An 18806-nucleotide genomic window follows, 5' to 3' on the forward strand; every position below is an offset into this window, starting at 1 on the left:
TGAGCTCTGTGCCTTTTGTCTAAGAAAGTGGAAGAAACCTGGCACCAATCCGAGGTCAGCGTCACAAAATTATATTACCATAATCCCATTAAGTGTGTCTGAGGCCTCATGCGTTCCAGCTTAGCCTGGGAGGAAGGTAAGCGAGGGCTGGCAGTGGAAGGTTTGCACTGAAACACACAGTCAATGAATCACTTAGGATAGTTATAGATATTAATACTTTAGCACTGGTGATATTTTTCCAAATTATGTATTATTAAGTAAGATCATTACCAAAACCACAAGTGAAACTTCATCATTTTAGAGGAAAAAAAAAAGTAATCTTCCACTGAGCATAACTGAACCCAGAGGCAAAAGCAAGATGATGGATCAACTGTTTTCGTCTAGAGGCTGTTTATAATCAAGGCTTCTCGTCCTTATCTTTATTATTCCTCCAGCTCTGGGAGAAGGATCCTCTCCAGTAATAATGTGATTTTCCATCCCAGTTTCCTTTTGACTCCAAGAGAAACATTTTGGCTGTCAAACCAACCACAGATGTAGTGGTTTGTCTTTGCTAATTCCCCTCGCTGTACCTGGTAAATCTCCACAGAACATATCCTTTTACAGTGCATACACCCAATAAGCATTCGTTGTCTCAGACACGTGGACGCATTTTTAGAACTTGAACCAGTCCTGCGTGGTTTGAGAACTGAACAACAGCTAACCTCTGGCATCATGACACATGAAAGCAGTTGTTTGTCGATCTCAGTATCATATTGATGAGTATTTTTAACTACAACCATTGCTATGCGTATTTCAATATGTTAAAAAGACATGGTTATAATGATACAGTTCTTAAAGAGGCATGTTAACTTTCTGAGATTTGTGCTGTTAGAGCTTTGTGCTTCCTTTGACACAGTGGTGAATCTTATTTTCTTTTCTAATGTTTGAAAATAGCATCTAAAGTAATCTTTATTCAACTGTTTAAATGACATACAAATAGTTTAATTTAACATTTCTGAACTAAACTCAAAACATTTACCCAGAAAACACTTTTTTCTAACATTTATTTTTTTTAATGAAATATTTAGTGAAATAAAATCCTATCACCTAGGACTCAGGTGCTCTAAGCACATGCATGCGGATGTCCCACGAACCAGTCATGAAAATGAGGTAACATTGCCTTCATATGCAGCAGATAAAGTCAGATAAATTACACAGCTTAAAACTCCCAGATTTTAATTCTACAGCGGTTTACCATTGTGATTTATCTCCACTGAGTTTATTCTGAGTTTTTGGCTTGAATTTCATTCATTATTTTAAGTGTGTGTTATAAATGTTGCATTGTTTTATTTCCACTTTGCTGTGCATCACTTAGTCCGCCTAATACCTTGTGTGGTTTTAAATAGATACGTTGGTATTGGCATCAAACTGATTACCTTTTATTTTTTGGAGACCTGTGTGTCGCTATTAACAGCATGAAAACTAAATGGAAGCTGATAGATTTGAGTGATAAAGCAACTTCATCTACCTGAACAGGAATGTCAAAACAGGTAAGGTAAGTTACCCAGGAGATGCAAATGTTTGTAAGTTTGTCTTTTTCTGACCACGTATCCTTGAGTTGCCAGTCCTTGCGATGACTGATTATTAATAGCAGCTCAGTGACCACTTCTTTGCCTAAGGGCCCAGTTTCTCAAACATCCCTCCCCTGTGTTTGTCCATTCCATCCAGAGGGACAACCAATAAGGCCTGATCCCTTGTCTAAATAAGTTAATACCTGAACCAACATGTAAAAGTAAAGTTCAGGGCCAAATTCAGATTCCTGAGAAATGTGCGGTGGCTATCCTAACAGTAAACAGATTAATTTCACCCACACAGTTCACAGAGAACTGAACAATATCAACTGATATGCAAAAAAAAAAGCTTCTATTAGAATATCTTTTTTTTCTGTATATTCTATAATAACATTGTTTGTTCTGCTGCTTTTTTCTGTTTTCATGCCTGGCTTTGAGCATTTGACTTAATTACATAATCTTGTTTTATATAAGAAAAAAAAGTCTTATTCATGTTATGTTGTGCCTGACTTTAATTCTAAAAAAAAAAAAGTTTCATTGCTTTGTGCATGAGTCAGTGTGAATGGACTAGACCTTTCTAGTCAAATTCTAATGTTGACTTTTCACAAATAAAGTTGTGTTCCTTCCTCGGTGCATTTATTAGTAGGCTCACAATTTTAGTTGGGCTTCTGGTTTGCTTCTCTTTGTGACTTGTGTTATTTTCTCTACAGGAAGTTTTGTGTGATCCAGGGCTTTCAACCTCATTGTGGTCAGAAGGGAGCCCTGTAAAAAAAAAAAAAAAAAAAAAAACGGTGTAAAGGAGCATCATCTTTTTGGCTTTAGTTGAGTAACACCAGCATTTCACTGTATCTCCATATGGTCCTTGCTTTTTTCAATACTTGTTGGTTTATTTCTTTTCAGTTCTTAAAAGAAATAGCTTGGCTTACTGTTTCTAGAATAGCAAAAAAATGTTCCTTTTCTTCATATTCACAGAAACAGAAAATTGCAGAGACAGCAGCTTGGGTGGGGTGAGTGTGCGTGTGCGTGCGTGTGTGTGTGTGTTGAGCACATACTGGGATCTAAGAGATCTGCAACACGTTAAAAGCACATAATAACCTAACTACTTAACTAGTGCACAAAAAGAGAGAAAAAACAAATGCTAACATCTTTGGTTTTTGTGCCTTGTTCAGAATACACAAGCAGAGGAAATTGACCTATTCATCTGGGAAAAGAGTATGTGGAAAATGCTGAAATTTGGTGCCAGTTAAGTGTCTTATTAATGTAGTCTAGATGAAGGAGAAACTTGAATCTCTTTCTTTAAAGTGGGATCACATTAAGGGGAATACATTTTTCTATATGTGAAAATCCTTGGATGGGTTCCCGTTTCCACTGTTTTTACCTACAAGAATTCATATTTGCAATTAAACTGCATAAGTCTCTCAATTGTTATCCATAGTTGATATGACTCAGAAAAACGAGCCCGCTGACGTTCTGGGGCCTCAGAAGGAATTGGAAAATATGCGAGATGTGCTTCCTAACCCTGGGAAAAATCAAGCACTCTCCTGATTTATGATAGCTGTGAAAACTTCAAAATTCTCTACCAGACGTGTCAACAAACATCACAGCGCAGGTCCAGTTATGCGTGTGCTCATGAGCGCAGATCCAACGAGTGGTGTTCGACACCTTGTTAAGGTTTTCCTCTTGTTCCCTGTGTGCGCTCTCAGCTCCTACACATCTTTTCCCCATGTGGCCTTTTGCACTTTAGGCACTGACCCTAAAACCCTGAAGATCACTTGAAGGAGCCCCCTAACAACCTCAGAAATCTGGTAACATTTGGTCTACAGATTCTTTTCTCAAACGCTGTTCCCATGAAGCTTACCCTGAAAACTTCTGTTACTACAAGTTAGTTGGACCAGTTTTCAGCAACATCATTAATGTTGAAATGAATCGTAAAATGCTCTACAAGCTACTCTTAATGTGAAACACTAAAACAAATAGTTATTTACAACATCGTTTTTTTTTTTTTAATAAAAAATTTAAAGGAATAGTTCAAGAGTTTTAAAGTAGGGTTCTATCAAAAGATTATAAGCTTTTGATATTATGCGAGCAGCAGATGTCTAGCTTGGCATCCACTTTCAGAATAAACTCTGATTATTTGAACTCATAGCCTGAAACTGACTGCAAGTCAAAGAAAGGAAGAGAGCAAACTGGACTGCTAGAACTCTAAACCTTCCCCCCATTTCAAAACCGTCACAGCAGGTAAAGCAGATGTTTATGATGTCCTTGTGTAATCCCCAATATCAGTTCAAGCTCCTGATCACTGGTTTTCTTTATATATATATATATATATATATATATATATATATATATATATATATATATATATATATATATATATATATATATATATATATATATATATATATATAATAATCACTGTGGAGAGTCCATGATAGAACACAGCTTCTGATTCCGAACTTTCCAAAACAAGTAACCTCTTTCTGTAAGTTTTACTCACATACTGTGAACTGGAACCACATAGAAATATCTCACAAGCCCAAATATCACAGAGTTGTTACCTCTTATTCAAAGTACTCCATAAAAAATGTCACATGAGAGCAACAAGCAGTGAGTTTATTTACAATTGATCAGAACATTACAGTAGATTTTATAACTTTGGTCTTGGCCCTTCTTAGACGAGCCACAGTCTCAGTCAGCTGATGTAGATCTATGCTAAATCAAGACGTGTATGTAGGTATGTACTGCAGTTTGGATATTTTTACACTTATAACTAATTAATAAACTACTTTAAAAGCCCTTATCCATCATTCTAATCAATCTTCTTTTATGAAATTAAGGAGTTTTTCCCCCCCTGTGCCCAGTTGCTAATGTGGTTCCAAAGAGGTGTGTCTTTGTGTCTAATCAGCCAAAGTAACACACAATAACCATGAGAACAGACTCTCCTGTAAGATCCAAGAATGCACTGTTGCATATCAATGACCCCCATCAACAGAGAGACACAGAGAGAAAGACAACAAAAAAAAGAGGATAAAAGGGCCCCTGCCCAACTAAAGAAACACAACACAAACACTACAAACACACGCACACACACACACACACACACACACACGCAGTCCAGGCAAGTCTGTGAAATATGACAGGCCCTCAGTGAAGAAGGAGGGGGTGAAGGGAAGCCATATTGTAACAATCTGATTCTGTGGTCATTAATCGTATCCTGCTGTTGCAGCCTCCCCGACCGTGTGCTCTGAGCGTATGTCAAACACATTTCCCCTCGCTCGGTGGGCGCACTCCCCGCCAGCTTTAATGCTGCACAAAGACACGGACCCTGAGAGCTCCTGAAGGCAGACAGGCAAGATAATCTCCCCCTTGGACTCCAATGCCAAGCCTAGACCCAACCATAAAGACACAGAGAGACCCAGGCAAATGGGAAATGTCCTTTACCCTGGCTGGACCTAATTGTTAGAACTCATTCTCCTGTATTCTCAGGGACCAAATCTATTAACTATTAATTAAATACAAATATTTCCACAAACATACTTTGCAGCCTTATTAAATAAACATTATTGCTTTTGTCTTTCCAGAAATGGGTTCTAAGCAAAAGTGGTGGAAAATCAGGTCAAATATTCATCACGTGTACATCAGATTTAAATGATGAGTTCAAAGACGATTTTGATGTGATCCTGAGTTGGAAACAAAACCAATACTGGATCCATATAACTGCTGAGTATTCCAAACAACAATCCAAAAATGTATTGACACGTAGGCAGGCAGTCGTGGGTGTTTAGCAACTTTGAAGCAGTTGTCTAATTCTTCCGCTTTACCCATCTTTTCATCAATACTGCTTGCTTGGCTCTCTTGCTTCCCCTCCTGCTGTGAGCTGCCTCATTAGGGAAGTGATGATGTAACCCCTCTGCTTCATCAAGCACTGCCATTTGTCATTATGACTGACAAGTGCAGAGCCAAGCCAGCTTACAGGAAAATTAATTTTCTTTTGGCCCTGTGGCTCTCCAGTCAGTTTTAGCCATTATCAAACCCATCTCTTATTTATATTTTCAATCATTCTTGAGCATGTTTAGAAACAAAAAAAGATAGAGGCTCCCCTAATGCGTTGCCTTGTATCAATACACAAAATATTAATGTGACAGTCGGTCAAGTACTTCCTTTCATTATTTTACTTGGGACTGTAAATGTCTAAGAAAATAATTTACGAAACCCAGGTCTATTGGCTGAAACTTGAGAGATCTCTTGACTTGAAGAGGAGTCTCCAGAGTAATGGAAAAATAAGTCTGAAAACCCATCAATCACAGCACAAGAGAAGCAGTTTCTCCTCAACAGGCGGCTCCAAAATCTTGACAAGATAATAGATTGCAAAGCTGTCATGAAACTTCATTCAAGAGATGCATTGCATTATAAAGCCAGCTTTCAAGACTGCTGTTCTTTCATAAAATGGTATCACTACAGTTGCCATTAGGAAATATTTTCTTGTGCCAGTGCAAGTCCATGTGTCTCTCCATAACTTTTTTCACATGGAACAAGAAGATGCATAGTGGAGGTTATATATCACAATAGCACTCTTAAAGTACTCAGATTAATTTGTCTGTTGTGAAGGAATAAGTGTATAGAGCCTAAGATGCCTTGACAGAACCCTTGACCTCTAGGTTTTTGTTTGGATGGGTGCCCATCAGTAGAGACAGGAGAGGGGTGATTGATTGGGTCTCCGCTGGTGAGCTCAGCTGGACATCCTGACGAGATTTCCCCATCCATCAGATCGTCCAGCGCCAAAATGAGCTGCTTCCAGATGGGCAGCATTGTTCGTGGGCCACCCTTGCAGACATCTGCATAACCCCATCAGGCCGAAAACGTTACTGACAGCTAGCCATGAACGACTCACAACCTCAGCGTCGGTGCATCTCTATTAACACCTTTGAGAAGCTTCTGAATACATCATATTTAATCAACACAATCAACTTTTAAAGATTTTCAGAAACTGTAGCTGTCAGTTTGATTAGAAGCCATAACTCGGCAATCAACAACAAGATAAGAGTTAGCAGTGATGGCACACTGGCAGTGATCACTGCTGTCTAGTGTCTAGTGAGGCGTAAGATGGAGACTTAATTGTGTTGCAGAGCTTAATTGCATGGTCAGGACAGGGGGTAATGAGTTAATTCCAGGCTAGTCATCCATGATGAGAAAAAGCAGTTCCCCAGCACAGTAATTACAGTGCTGCTCATTAACCTCAAAGGTTTAAAACGAGGAAGATTCTTTAGAATTTAGTGATCTATTGATCAATCTGAGTGAAGGAGTAATATTGACCAATGTTCAGACATGTACATTTGTTACACTAGTGCAGTTTATCTGTAGAACACTATCACAAGTCTGTTCTCCTATATTCTGATGTGTCCAACTGTGTATTTTGACAAGAAAGTACTCATTAGTGGAAAACCAAAATATTGTGAAACCTTACATAATGAATCAGCAGCACAATTATTTCGGCAGACCAATCTTCTATTGTCAAACATTTTCCAAATATCCACCCACTGCTTTTTAACACAACATAAGTTAGGTGAAACTGTGAATGGACACATTGTTTATACTGTCTATGATGCTAAATCCTGTCAACTGTTACTATGTAAACCAACAAATCAACATTGGCATCTCCTGGCCTGGCCTGACCTTCAGCAGAAGACTGATTGAGGAGGAACCAGGAGAACACAGAAGGTAAGTAAGAAACAGCAAATAGACGTCAAGGATGACTTTGAGTCAAGTGTAGGTTCTGCCTCAGGGAAACTGCTCCTATCCTGATCTCTTGATTGGTGCCGATGAGCACCAACTTGAGGATGCACCCGTCGGTCACACTTGTCGGTAGGAAAACAAAGACACTCACTTGTCTTTGTAGGGGCTAACATCAGGGGGCTAGCATCCTTGCCTAGATGTTAGCCCATTTTGAGGTAGCCAACTGATCTAGATTTGTGCTAAATGGAAATGTAAAATAGTGTACTGAGATGAGAGGTGAGACTTCAAATGTCTCACCAGCTTTCAACAAAACCTTACTTCTCTAAGCTATCAATTTAACATGGAACATCAGTAGTAGTCAGCAGAGGCTGGTTTAACACATATTTGGCTCCAATACCGTCAGTAAAAAATTGTCTGAGCACTTTTTTGTTTTTTTTGTTTTTTTTTTTTGGTTGTGGGAGCGGTGACATTTAATGTTTTGTTCCAGCTTACACTACAAAAAAATGTGTTACTGTCAAAAATGGTCTGGACTACATCTCAATTATCTTGCATGCAACCTGTGTGAGAAAAGATTAAACATTTTTAGTGGAGGTCTTGATAGTTTAGCAACAATTCTCGTAGGATCCAGAAACCAAACCAAGGAGGCCAAAGGACTCAGTAAATAAGATTAAGAATCGTTGCCAGGCTGCACATCACGTTGACAGATTTGAATGGATTTTCTCTAACAGGCTTTTCAGGTGAAGAGGTACGTGTTGATATTTGGGTGATAGGCGGGGATATATGTGATCCAATAGCTCCACTATGACAGACTTCACACTGCTCTCTGTGTGATGATGTCTTCCATATGGACCTGGAAAAAGCCAGTTTACACGAGCTGATCCCCAAAATGTGTCCCTAGATTTGTTCTCTGGCACTGCAGCCCAGGAGCAAAGCAAACGAAAGGCGCTTGGCCAATCAGAACCCCCCCCTGCTGAGGATCCATTAAGGCAGGCTACACAGTAACACCAAGCAGTGCAGCAACCTTCCAAAAACATGAGCTTAAACATCCACAAAGCACTGAGCCTATCATATTTTCATAATTGTTGAAGGCTCCAGGAGTCAAGGCCAAGTCAACAGATTTTGCCTGGCAACACATAAAGAGGCCTATTTGCGTGAAATGTATATCAGAAAGCTTTCATCCATGTTTTGCTGTACAAAATCGGAAAGAAAAATATTGAGGTGTCATTTTCAGAGGGCATCCTTAGAGAATCTGAGCTTCTTTGTCAACCTTGGAGTGGAAAAGGTGTCAAATATTTTTAATGAGGTGGAGGTATAAAGCCTCCTAAGACTCCCTGCCAAACTAAATCCTGGCTTCAGGATTGAAAAGTAGTACCAATCAGCACAGTGCTTGCAAGTTCCTGCTCCGAGAGATGTGTGGAATGCTGCACGAATTGGATAGTTTCAGACTGAAAAATGCCTAGAAAGATGCAATTAAACTGTTGAGAAATTTTCATGAGGTATTTTTCTTTGGCAAAAGACTCTGCACACTAAGAATGTTATAAGACACTTAATGTTGGGTATTCATTAGCAGGAAATGCAGACAAAACTTCAGTTTGGTTCAGTTAAGTTTCAGTTCAGATTCATTACTTCCTCGGAGTATAAACCTTCTGTGAGAGTTTAGAGAAAGATGTTCTCCACACATTCTCCCTAATAACTAGTTCCACCTGGAATGAAAACAGAACACTGAAATCTTTGCTACTACAAGGGCACCTCTCTCAGTCTTTTCTGACTGAATCAAAGCTAAACAAAGACCTGTGATGGTAGAAAGCAGTCTCTTCTCTGTTGCACGAGAGCTCGAAATAAAATAAAAAAAATCTATATTGTCACCTCAGTGGGGCTCAGCAGTACTCTCCAAACAACATTCAGCCATTGAAATTATTAAAACGTCCTCTAATCTAAGGAAAATAAAAAGGTAGTATGTGCAGACAAATATTTGCAGTCTTACATTATTGGGGCTGTCTGGTGGGATGTGTTTTTCATTCCATTGGAGGGAGCTCTTTCACCCCTTCCACCTGCCCCCTGCCTCCCAGAATGTTTTTTTTTTCCTACTTCCTGCTCTCCCTTCCCATCCCCATCTTGTCACACATCATTGCCTCACTAAACGCTGACAATTGCTGACAAATGGACTGTGTTGCTTGCTGTGCATCAGCTACCCCAGGAGACAGTGGCAGGCTCTGGGCAGTGAGGAGGAGCGCAAAAAGGAGGAAGGGAGCGAGGATAACTCACAGCCACAAGGCGCCTGGCACAGGTGGCTGAAAATCAATACAGATCCGGCTTCTCATTGGCCCTGATAGCATCAGAGCAGTGAAGTGTGGGAATCCCTCACAGCAAAATAAGATAATGGTGGGTAGAAGACAAAAAAGAGGGAAAAAAGGGGGAAGAAGAGGAGTTATTCCACAATGTCACAGTGAAAACTGATAGATGTTCATACAGAGAGAAAACGTGTAAACAGTTTTGATTTCCCATATTTGTCTGGTTCATTTTATTCAATTAAGCAGCGTTGAAAAAGTCTTAATTCCTCTTGATTTTCTTCAACTCAAACCAACACAAAACAGCAAAGCTGCATGATGACATAACAAATTTAAATGTGAACAATGTCCCATGCATTTGTATTCAGCCCTCCCGACTCAATCCTTTCAAAACAACAATTGCAAGTCTTTTAATATACGTCTCTACCATGTTCTCCTCTTTGCATAAAGATATAGTGCAGTCAAATACATAGACTGTCTGTTAACATCAGCAACAGTTTCCTGCAACTAACTGGAGCTGCTTTCCATGGCTTATTCTGGTCTGCCACAGAAAACTCTCCATATTGGTTCAAAATTCAGCAGCGCCCTTATCATCACATGGACCCCTTCAACTCGTCACACCACACCTGTTCTACAACAGATCAATTGACTGTGTGTGACCAGTTAAAAAGTTCCAGGATTATGGATATTTGTAAGGGTATTGTAGTGGAAATCACATCATTCAGGAATAGAAGGGCTGTGCAAAAAAACTGGCATTACACTGTCGTAAACATGACATAACATGTGGGGGGGGTTAGAAAAAGAAGGCATACTCATGAATGTTTATGACAGTTCTCATTAAAGTGTCATTCTATAAATAATGACACTTTTAATACACATAGAAGTATCATTATTTACAGAATCATGTGACATGTCATATGATGAAGACTTGTTCGGGTTTATGACAGTATCATGTCATTTTCATGCGCACCCCCTCAAATAAGTGTTACCAGAAAGGAATGCAACAGAGTTAGTGTATAAACTAGGTTTGTTTTTTTTATTTATTCATTTTTTATTATTTATGCGTCAGTGATATGAAATTTATAATGATCAAATATGTCACAATATCAAAAAGAAAAATTATTATATTTTTGTCCGTCTGTAATTTTCTGTTTTATGATTTGTGTTTGAATTATATAAATGTGTTCATATTAATATGCATCAATCTTCATGTTTTAATCATGTATTTCCAAGTTCTAGATGATCAATTTCTGCACATTTAAACTAGATGCTGAATAAGCTAAGGTGTACAGTAGCTTAATTATTTATCGATCAGTGACCTACAATTCACGATAGATATGGATTTCAGTCTATTTGAAAGGAAGAAATTTAGATTTCCATAAATGACATTCCCCCCCCCCCCCCCCCACCCCCCCCCCCCCTTCCCCAACCGTGGAACGCGCCTCCCACATATGACAGTACAAATTAATCAAGATCCCAGACAAACTTTCACCCATCCTGAAACAAAAGGGCTCCCCAGTAGGCCTCTCTGTGGTCTCACCAGGCAATCAGCTATGCGTGCAAGTGCATGTGCAAGCGCATGTGCACACACAGTAATATCAACAACTTTATCCGGTGTCATAAATTATTTATCATGCATTAAACATGAGCAAATATCTGTGTCAAACCAGCAATGTGTATTTATGTGTGCATGACTGTGTTTGCTTTGTAGCAGAGTGTGTTTGTACATGCATGTGGAGGAGAATGTGTTTTATGTCGAAGGGGGAGAGGTCTCAGCAGGAGGTGGAGATCAGCTGTGTGCAGGTTGCCGTCTTTTACCAGCGATTGGTGGTGGGGGGGGGGTTAGGATATGTCGGCCCTGTGTGTGGGAACCCTGAGCTCCTCACTTCTCATACATTGTTCTCTGGCTCCTACAAACCGTTAATGCCACAAAAGATGCTCAACCTATTGTGGCCCAGGGACAGCTGAGGCGGGGGGGGAGGCCTGCTGGGGCGGAGGCAGTCGAGGGAGGAGAGGTCTAGCCTGACCTGATCCTGGTTTAGATGCCTTAGTTGCAGACCCTCCTTTCCTCGTCTCTCCTGTCCTTGCTCAACCCTCTCTTCTACTCTTTATTGCTCTCTCCTCACTTGGCTCTGCCACTTAGCCCCTCTCAAGAGGATTTGGCCAGGCTGGATTTAGGGGGTTGATGCTCATCATACAAAAGAATTAAACTAACTAAATGTCAAACCTTTCTGTTCTAGACTGGTACAGCTAAGCTGAGAATTTCTGGAGGAGGGCCCATAGGTGATGTTATATTTTCATTAGATTTTTGATGGCAAATGGGGCACCGATTTTAAGAACTCCTGGGTGTTTGTTATGCAAATCCTGATTATGTCTTTAATTAAAGCTTTGGGTGGGGTGGGAATCAGGGATGGCGGGGAGGTGGGGGGGGGACGGAGGAGAATGTGTGAAGCTAACACTGACAGATCTTCATGTCCTTACAGCTACAAGACAATGATTCTCAAGTTCGACCCAAATTGGGGGATTTGAATGGTTTAACAAGAGCAGGTTAGGTTTAGGGATTGGGGTTGAGTGCTTGGATCCGTGATACAACTCATTCATAGAGCACCCCTCTGAATTATTTACCCACCTAGTAAAAAATTGTAAAAAGCATTAGAATAAATGCATTTTTTAAAATAATTATCATACAGTTTTAAAGTAGGAGGAAATGAATTTATGTCAAGATTTTTTTTACATAAATTAAAACTGGTATTCCACTACAAAAATATTAGTTATTTTTGGAAATAGAGAAGAAATGTTAACCATTCATCTTTGAATAATCTCTGTAGGGTGCCGAGTTCTCTCTTATACCCTATTAAGAGCTTTTTCTGAATGATCCAGATCTAGGAGCTGGAAGTGATGTCATCGGAGGTTGATTTTGAGTCTGGCAGCCAATTCCCCTTCTGCGATTACCTATACATCCTGTTGCCATGCAGAAACCACCGAGATTTATATTTGACATGTTCTGCTGTTTCAAAGAGTGGCCAGGCACTGTAAGCCTTTTAGAATGAAAACAAACTCACATTCTCTAGACTTTACAGTTGGAATTTAAAGATAATCACTGTCTATGTTTCACCAGATCCAACTAAAATCTGCTGAAAACAACCAGTTATTTTAAGACGTTTATATCAAAATGGCAGCCATTTAACTACCAAAAGGACTTACACACCAAATGGTAAAACAAATTAGACAGACAAAAAAATATATAATACCATTATTAAAATATATAATTAATAGAAAGAGATACATCAATTTAATGCAGACAAACTCATTCAAGTGGATTAGCAAGAACCTACAGTCTAAACTTGGGTTTGGATAGACTTGGATCCACATATAGTCTTATTTTTTTTATATTTACTCTGCCCTTAACTTATGCAATTATAGCTAATTTCCTGCAACCATTTACTTAATAGGATCAACACATCGACCCTATGGAATCGTGTTTTAATGTTCCCTTTTTTAAGGTACTCATACTCGTCATCCGTTTCCCTGAAAGTAGATTGTGAGGATAGCAGTCTTAGCAGAGACCCCCACAATTCCCTCTCCCAAACTTCCTCCTCCTGCTTCTCAAAGTGAGCCAGCAGACAGACTTTGTCCTTCCAGCATATCCTGAGCCGTTCCCTGGGCCTCCTCCTGGAGGGCAATGCCAGAAACACCTCCATAGGGAGGCATCCAAGGGTCATCTAGAAGACGTGTCTAAGCCACCTTAGTGATCCCTTTTGATGTTGGGGAATATGGGCTGTACCGTGAACCCATTCCAGACGGCTGAGCTACTCACCCCAACTCTAGGAGGGTTACCCTGTGCAGGAAAGTCATTTTCATGACCGTAGGTAAGGGTAGGAACATAAACCAAATGGTAAACTGAGAGTCTCCCCTTTCGGTTCAGCTTTCTCTTCACCACAATGAACCCATGCAATGAAATTATTCTCTGTGATGCATAATATAAACCAGGGAAACTCCATGTCTTGTAAATGAAAAATTGTTCAACTTAATTTTCTGTGTGACATTCTGCTACTTCAATTAGATATTAATCTAGTTTTACAAGTTTACATCTGTACCAGGGAATAAATTCATTTGGAGGGTAATGTATATTGAAACACATTTTTAAAATCGTATTATTCAAGCCTCAAATTCTCAAATAAATGGCACTGAATAATATTTCTCTTTTAAACTAGCATAATTGATTCTTCCAATAATGATCAGTTGCTCCAGGTATTAGCACTCTGAGTTAACATGAACCACAAAAGAGGAAGCCAAAACAACATTTGTTGGGCTGCATCAATGGTCCAGCCTCAGGATCTGGGCTGTTAGTCACTGCCAGAGTTCTGGTTTTCATGGGAAGATTCAATGCCTGTGGACCAGATGTGGTTCTAATCCAACTGGGGTGAAAGACAGAAACCACTGCAGGCACAGGAGACCGAAGGAGGAGGGGTCAAGTGTGTGCAAGACACCTCCCAAAACACCTTATTACATCCTCCCGTAGGTGGTGACTTCCACATGAATGTGTACATGTGTGTCGTAACTGACTGCTGCAGTTAAAGGGACACTGCCACTAGGATAGGAAGGGGTTGATGCAAAAAATCCAGAGAACTTCTTCTTTTTTTTTTTTTTTCCTGCCTTTTGGCATAGCTACGCTGCTCTCCAGAACCATGCAGTGTTGCCCCCCTGTAGCTTAAGCCCCTGTCTCTTTTTGTCCGCAGCACAACAGTCTGTGGCATTCCATGGCAGCAAATCTGGCTGTGCTGTCACATGGGGGAGATTAGCCAAACTAAGACCTCAATAGAATGCTCACTTTACTTACCCGTTCTAGCAGTACCACCCCTCCCGCCACCACTACCACCATCCACCCGCCGCCTGGCCCCAGACCATGCTTCTCTAACACCCTCACACACGCAGTTTAACCATTCATTGTCTAGACAGAGTGTATAGCAATTATTGTTCGTGTTATTAGGACTCATAGCAAATTCTCTTTCCTCATTATGACATTCCCAGTGATAGCCATAAAACTACCAAGCAATGAGCATCATATCCCACAGGCCCTGTGCAGTGGTTCTTGTTACTTGATGCAACAGGTCTTTTCTGTTATGCAACTGTGGCTTCATTTGCCTTTTGGCTCCTCTGGTCTAGTTCCCTCCTTCCATAATCCACTTATGCTCTGTCACAGATATTCTACTGATTGGTTTTTGCCACACTGCCACACACACATTCCTTATCCGGCAGAGGACAGTAGGGATGGAGGATCTTCCAGGGGAAAAAAAAAAAAAAAAAAAAAAAAGCCTACAACAAGGCATAGTCAGTCCTGTTGGAAGAGAACTCTCTCCTGAGGTACGGTGCTAGAACAAAGACATCTTACTATACTTGCAGACAAAAAGAAAAACGCACATGGTTTATGTTTGGAGCATGTCAGACTTACACCATTCGCCCCTATTATGCGTCCCCCACAGATTCATTTGCATATGCATTCATGCCTACATGGGAATATTGAATTAGGATTTACCAGAAATTTTCCCCAGAAAACCACCTTTAATCCATTTTACATCAGATTGGAGTTAATGCGCTGAACGAAGACACTTTGCGCCGTGTTATATGAACAGAATCTAATGGTTTTGATTTTGAGACTTAAGACCGTTTTTTGGTTATCACTGAAGTGAATCAGTTTTTCAACTTGGATTGGCCCAGCAGAGATGGGAAAGGCCCAGAAGCAGACCGGTGTATGAGCCTATGAGTTTGCAGCTGGAGACTTAGGGCTGTGGTTGCAACAGCACAGAAAATAATTAGGTTTATTTTCAAGTAATGGTCTGCTGCCCAGAGCAGCACCACGGCTAAGCACAGGCAAAAAAGTATTTTATCGCCGCCACATAAAAGGATCTCTCCTACCGACTCCCAAAATGGATGTCATTAATGGACCAGGCCTGGGTGCAAAGAGGTGAATGTAGGGACATTTGAGGCAGGGAGAGGGAGAGGCCTGATAGAATGGAGAAGAATGTATTAGCAAGAGCTGCCTATTCCAGACTGGTGAGCCACTCAGGTTGCACCTCAGTGGCACTGCCTCTCTCACCTGTTTTCCATTATATCTGCAGCAAAAGTAACAGTAAACCTTCAGCCATTTGGCAAAGATGATATATTTGCTCTGAAGTCATATCCTTTACCTGACGTGTACTGTAGGTGAAGAAAATCATAAAACCTTAGCTAAGAGTGCAACACAAGGAGGGATTATTCATGTTCTAAGGATGGTAGTGCAATTTCCTTCTAATACATATCTCAAACTTTTTCAGTCACAATATGAAAATTAAGTTCAATGGTTTTATTGGAATTTGATTTGTTAAACAAAAACAAAAGTGGTGCATAATTATGAAGCAGTTATGTGTGATTTATTTTTATTTTTACAAATAAATTTCTAATAAGTGTGAATAGCTTTTCCATTCACCCCATGTTGCTCTGGAAACCCTAAATAAAATCCACCACAATCGACTGCCTTCAGGAAACACGCAGAAAATAAATAAAGTCTGTCTATGAATGTGTCATACCAGTATAAACCCGGCTGTTCTGTGAAAGGTTCAGGGATTTTTCAGAAAACAGTAAGGAATAAAAACATCAAGGAACACAACACATAGATCTTTAAAGAGGAGTTGTAAAATAATAGATTTAATCACCTGAAAATAAAATGGGTGTAACTCAACTTGAAAGTCACAGTGATAAGGTCGTTCACATAAAATGACAAGCCAGGTGAAGGCAATATTAATTACAGGAGCAGCCAAGCGATCTATTGTAACCCTGATGAACTCCAGAGATCCAGAGAGACTATTGCATCAGCCAGTCTGTTGGCTTTCACCGAACACTTGAGGCCATGGCTTTGCACATGGAAGACGGTAAGACCCAACGAACACGAAAGCCACCATTAAGGTAATTAACCTTCCCCTTCTAGCTACACTAGAAGGGGAAGCGTGACTGGAGTAGTTACATCACATCACTCACACAATATCTCTAAAGCACAAGCAACTGCATCTTTGAGGATCAGATCAAATTTCTGGTTGTGTCTGTGTCAAATTCTATAAAGTTAAAATAATGAAGAATAAATAAGTCATGCATTTACTGTGATATGTTTGAAAAACCTACTGCTGAACCTTGCATGTCCCTTAATTAATTGTTGGGTGGATGCCTCAATGTGAAAGCAGTATGAAAAATAAGGTGCCAGGGTTAAGTTTTCCTCCCCTTTGTCAGGATTTTGGTTCTGTCATCAAATGAACTCTATCCCTCCTGTTGGCAGTTGACCCAGTTCTTGTAGGCTGGCTTTGCAACATGGAGGCCTCGGGCATATCCAGCATGCTCTTTGTGGATTAATCCTAATTCATCACCAACAGGGTTATGGGATTATGTGAATGAAGAAAAAAAGACAAGAAGAGATACTTTTTTGTCTTTCTTTTTTTTTTTTTTTTTTTTTTTAGGGAGACCATGGAATCTCTTGGTCATACATGACTTCTTGTCACACACTCGTGCACAATTTGGAAAAGGAGTGAAAAATGCTTGGCAAAAAGAGCTAGCTTGGGCACCTGAGCTGTCAGGTTCCTGGCTGCACTGTTTTAGATTATTATTACCGCTTTCCATTTGCTCTCACTTTCCATTCACAGCAGCAGAGGTTTCACAAAAGGTTCACTATTTTAACACAAGTGTTTCACAATGGATATTGTTTGCAATAACACTGTTGGAAAAAAGCTGCTTTAGATATTTTGTCCACATCACACCCATAAATTTTATTTGGGTTTTATGTAATAGACCAACACAAAGTAGTGCGTAATAGTGAAGTGGAAGGAAAATAATATGGTTAGAGTAAGACTTGGTGTGAATTTGTGATTAGTCTCCTTTGTTTTGTTACTTCCAAATAGTTCTTAGCCTTAAAAGACAGTATAAATTTGTATGCATACAGTACAATACAACTAGTACGGGGATACCTCAGGTGTTTGTTAAAGAAAATTAGTGAGCAAAGAAGATCGTCAAGACCAAATAACACACCAAACAGGCCAATGATACACATCAGTTTCGGCAACATTTAACCTGTTGGTCTCAGGTTGTCATTCACAATGACAGGGGTGTCAAACTCCAGTCCTAAGGGGCCGCTGTCCTGCAGTGTTTAGATGTGCCACAGGTAAAAAACAGTGGAATGAAATGGCTTAATTACCTCCTCCCTGTGTAGATCGGTTCTCCTGAGCCTTGCTAATGACCTAATTATTCTTTTCAGGTGTGGTGCAGCAGAGGCACATCTAAAAGTTGCAGGACAGCGGCCCTTGAGGACTGGAGTTTGACACCTCTGTCACGAGAGGACCCAAATTTGGGTCCTCTCGTGAATAACAGGTTAAAGTAGGTTTAGGTTTAAAAATGTTGTAATACAATATATCAGACCCTGAACATCTTACAGATAATAATTCAGTCCATCCCCAAGGATGGGAAACAAACCGGTACATCTTCAAACTTACATCGACATGGCCACTCACCGAAACTGATCAGCAGGCCAAGGAGACCATTGATCAGCAAAAGATTCATACCAACTCTAGAGGAGCTACAGAAATGCACAGCTCATGCAGAAGAATCTGTTGGCAGGTTCGATCTCATCATCAAAGATTAATAGCCAAACATTTGAGTTTATAGATCTGCAAAGCTGGTTTTGGCAAACCAATGATGTTTAAAAATGTGAAAATTATATCTTGTTCTTCCATTTTACAACAATGCAGAACTTCATGTTGGTCCATCACATAAATTCCCAATTACACACGTTGAAGATCAAATAAGTTTAAAATATATGAATACTTTTAATTGCATTGTAAATGATTTCATGTTTGGTAATGTTATTCCAGACTAAAACTTTTCACAAATTGTGTCACACTGCCTGATGTTGGAGCTTTCTGGCTTGTCTAGCAGCAAAATTGGTATTCATAGCGCATCCTCCACTTCTGCTTGCTCGCTCTCTGCTGGGTTCTCACCATAAATTTGGCTCCCAGAGCGTTGACTTACAAAGGTTTGAATACTTCTTGTTTTTCTTACTGGACTGCATGTGTGTTCGGGTTACATGTAAGGTAACAATACTTGAAGTTATACGGGTTTACTTAAGGTTAAGAAACTTTAGGTGCCAAACTTGTAGTCCAGGAAGTGAATTTCGAATTTCCACAATAACCTCGACCTATTTGATTAATCTTTTGCTCAT

Source organism: Poecilia latipinna, unplaced genomic scaffold (genome assembly GCF_001443285.1).
Source record: "Poecilia latipinna isolate Pla-1442-1.1 unplaced genomic scaffold, P_latipinna-1.0 Scaffold812, whole genome shotgun sequence".
NCBI lineage: Eukaryota > Metazoa > Chordata > Actinopteri > Cyprinodontiformes > Poeciliidae > Poecilia > Poecilia latipinna.